The 4,115-nt window shown below is 53.0% G+C and overlaps 1 protein-coding gene across 1 annotated transcript in view; it reads left to right on the top strand.

Moving 5' to 3' along the window:
- EPHA2 (EPH receptor A2) overlaps positions 1-4,115 on the top strand; it is a 42,958-nt gene that overhangs the window by 5,621 nt on the left and 33,222 nt on the right. The window contains exon 2 of the mRNA XM_018574418.1: positions 3,756-3,823. The gene's annotated coding sequence lies outside the window, so the exon portion shown is untranslated. The remainder of the gene's footprint in view (positions 1-3,755; positions 3,824-4,115) is intronic.

Genomic DNA, 4,115 nt, shown 5'->3' on the forward strand with positions numbered 1-4,115 from the left:
AAATGAATGTCACATTCCATGTACAGAAACCATCATTACCGATCCATAAAAGTGGTGACTGTCGGCTGATGTCATCCTCGTTGATGGTGACTCGTTCTGTGCCGACAGCTGAGTGACATTCCAAACGGTCACAAAGTGGTCACAGAATGTGTTTCCATCAACACTTCACTCAATGGGTGGGAAGGGGGCTTTGGATGCGTTTTTATAGAGGGGTCCATAGTGTGGTCTAATAGAGGGTAGAGTTGGTGGTGGTGTGGTAGGATTAATGGAGCAGGTGGGTCAGTAACGTGGGAGGTATACTGGTTGGTAGGTAGGTAGCCATCACATGGTGGTCTGGTAGAGGGTGGTACAGTTGGTGATAGGTTGTGGTAAGAACATTACGGAATGGTGCGGCAGGTGCCTTGGAGAAGGTGTACTGGTTGGCACATTAGGCTGGAAGACATCACACGGTGGACTGGTTGGTAGGTACAGAAGAGTGGTGGTGATATGGCGTGGTCAGCAATAGTACAGAAGGTGGTTTGGCAGTGAGGGAGGTGCACCGGTTGGTACATCGGGTGGGTAGCTGACACACGGTGGTCTGGGTTGAGGATGCAGATGGTGGTATCGAGTGGTGCAGATAATAGGAACGGTAGAGTAGATGGTTCGGTATCGGAGGAAACGCACATTTGGAACTTTAGGTAGGTATCCATCACATAGTGGTCTGGTAGGTGGTGGTGGTAATAAACTGGGTGGTGTGGTAAGGATAGGGTAAGGGATGATGGAGCAGGTGGTTTGGTTGCATAGGAGGCGCATTGCTTGGCACATTAGGTGGGTAGCCGTGGCATGGTGGTCTGGGTTGAGGATGCAGATAGTGGTGCAGATGGTTCGGTATCGGAGGAAACGCATAGTTGGAACTTTAGGTAGGTATCCATCACGTGGTGGTCTGGTAGGTGGTGGTGGTAATAAAAGGATAGGTAAGGGATGATAGAGCAGGTGGTTTGGTTGCAGGGGGCCACATTGGTTGGCACGTTATGTGGGTAGCCATCACATGTTGGTCTGGGTAGAAGGTTCAGATAACGGATGGTAGAGCAGGTGGTTTGGTTGCATGGGAGGCGCATTGGTTGGTACATTAGGTGGGTAGCCATCACATGGTGATCTGGGTAGAGGGTACAGATGACAGGGATGGTAGAGCCGGTGGTTTGGTTGCATGGGAGGCGCATTGGTTGGTACATTAGGTGGGTAGAAGGATCAGATAACAGGGATGGTAGAGCAGGTGGTTTGGTTGCATGGGAGGCGCATTGGTTGGTACATTAGGTGGGTAGCCATCACATGGTGATCTGGGTAGAGGGTACAGATGACAGGGATGGTAGAGCGGGTGGTTTGGTTGCATGGGAGGCGCATTGGTTGGTACATTAGGTGGGTAGCCATCACATGGTGATCTGGGTAGAGGGTACAGATGACAGGGATGGTAGAGCGGGTGGTTTGGTTGCATGGGAGGCGCATTGGTTGGTACATTAGGTGGGTAGCCATCACATGGTGATCTGGGTAGAGGGTACAGATGACAGGGATGGTAGAGCGGGTGTTTTGGTATCGGAGAAGACCTAGAGTTGGAACCTTTCGGTAGGTATCCATCACATGGTGGTAGGGAGGAGGTGGTGATGGGTGGAAAGCCATGGTGGAGCAGGTGGTTTGTCGGCGGGGGAGGTGCACCGGTTGGTACATTGGCGTTAAGTCGTCCCGCGGTGGTGGTTGGGAACGGTACCCCGGCTCAGTTTGCAGAGAACAGACATGAATAACTGGAATGGTGCTGACGAGGGGAATGAGATCTGCAGGTTGCGGCGGGAGGGGGGCGCAGTCTGGGATAATCAGCAGTTTCTTTTCATTAAAGGGGAAATTCCAGCACAGGAAGCGTGACGGTATTATCCTGTGTTTGTATTCAAAAGCTCTTCCCATCCACACGCCTGAAAGTCTTCCCTTCCTTCCCTCACACAGCGTTCCCCTCACCCCACAACCTGCAGAGGAAGGCGAGAGGCAAATTCCCAATTAACCCTTTCCGGCCCAACTCGCAGGCCGGAGAGCCCCTCTGATCCGATCTACGAGTACAGAACTTCCAAGGAGACTGTCCTGCTACCTGTCCACATGGGATGGTGTATAGTGGGGGTCATCCTCCGCGGGCGAGCTGTCCCCGAGTGCAGACTGGTGTATAGTGGGGGTCATCCTCCGTGGACGGGCTGTCTCCAAGTGCAGACTGGTGTATAATGGGGGTCATCCTCCGCGGACGAGCTGTCCCCGAGTGCAGACTGGTGTATAATGGGGGTCATCCTCCGCGGGCGAGCTGTCCCCGAGTGCAGACTGGTGTATAATGGGGGTCATCCTCTGTGGGTGAGCTGTTCCTGGGCACGGGCCGTGAAGGACGTCGCACCTTCTCTGCGACTTTGCTCTCACTTTGATATTTGCTGTGTAATTATTTATTTAGGGAGGGGGTGCTGGGCCTATTACACACCTTCCTTGACATTCCGGGCCTACTGCACCCCTTCCTATGGGTTTCTTAAACTCCTTCCTCAGCATCCTGGGCCTATTGCACACCTTCCTTGGGATTCCAGGCCCATAGCCCTCCTTTTGGGAATGCCGAGCCAATTACACTCCTTTTGGGTTCCGGGCCTATTACACTCCTTTCATTGGGATTCCCGGGCCTATAGCGCTCCTTCCATTGGGATTCCGGGCCTATAGCGCTCCTTCCATTTGGATTCCCGGGCCTATAGCGCTCCTTCCTTGGCATCCCGGGCCTATAGCGCTCCTTCCATTGGGATTCCGGGCCTATAGCGCTCCTTCCATTTGGATTCCCGGGCCTTTAGCCCCCCTTCCTTGGCATCCCGAGCCTATAGCGCTCCTTCCATTGGGATTCCCGGGCCTATAGCGCTCCTTCCATTGGGATTCCGGGCCTATAGCGCTCCTTCCATTGGGATTCCCGGGCCTATAGCGCTCCTTCCATTGGGATTCCGGGCCTATAGCGCCATAGCAAGGTCATTTCCCGAATCCAATCCTTAAGAGGAAGATCGGAATGCATCTAAATTAAATTCTTCAGATTTACTATTTGAGTCATGGAGGAAGTCGCCAACGTGCAGACGCGTCACATTCTCCATATCTAAACCTCAGAGTGTAGAGGTAGGAAGAGAACCCCTGTCGGGTTTTTATTGCTGCGTTCCCCCCCTCTTCCCCCCCCCCGCGGGGCAGAGCCACACTCTCTCTAACTTTTGTAACCTGTACAGGAAGTGATAAGGAATTGAAAAAGTTACAGAACAGGAGGCGGGTACAAATCTTCCAGGAGACACCTGTTATGTCAGATTTGCTTTCACTTCCTGTTGCGTCTCTGGGACAAGAAGTGAAGGAAAATCTCCCTGTAGGGGAAGTGCCACTCCAATGGCCCCCCAACATGCCCCCTCCAGTCCGGCAAAAAAGTGAGCCGGCCTGCGATGCAGTGCGTTCCCGGGCCCGTATCGGACCGGAACGCACTGCGTATGGTGTGAACTAACCCTAAAGAATAAGTCAAGGCAACTGCGCTCGCTGTATTCTCCTTGAAGACGTTTCACTGGTCATCCGACCAGCTTTCTCAATGCCGAATGACTCGTACAACAATCCTCTGGGAATAAATGGGGTGAATGTTCCACAAATGGGGTGAATGTTCCACATCATCTGTCGGTCGCAACCCGGTGGATGTCCTTCTGTCTGTTACGTTCCGGCCTTCTCTAATCTCATCGTTTCTTCTTCTCTTCCAGTTGTGCTCTTGGACTTCGAGAAGACGCAAGGAGAGTTGGGATGGCTCACCAGCCCGCACGGCAAAGGGGTAAGCGTGCCGCTCGGCGTCCTTCAAAAAAAAACCGGGTTTAATGATTAGCTCGTCGCCGCCGCGGAACGCTTGTTTAACTAGCGCCGTCCCTCGATCGCGTTCGCTCAGCGTGCCGCGGACTATGTCCATTAACCCCTCCCCCCAAGCAGGAATCGTCTTTTCATTGATCGGGTGAAATCTGGTTGCTATGGGTTACTTCGCACCGTACGTGTATCGGAAATTGATTTTCCGCACCCGGCGAGAATGATTCGGATACGTTGACGACGCGAATGCTTCAGATACGTTGACG

This window comes from Nanorana parkeri, unplaced genomic scaffold (assembly GCF_000935625.1).
Source record: "Nanorana parkeri isolate BGI_ZX_2015 unplaced genomic scaffold, ASM93562v1 scaffold2951, whole genome shotgun sequence".
NCBI classification, from domain to species: Eukaryota; Metazoa; Chordata; class Amphibia; order Anura; family Dicroglossidae; genus Nanorana; species Nanorana parkeri.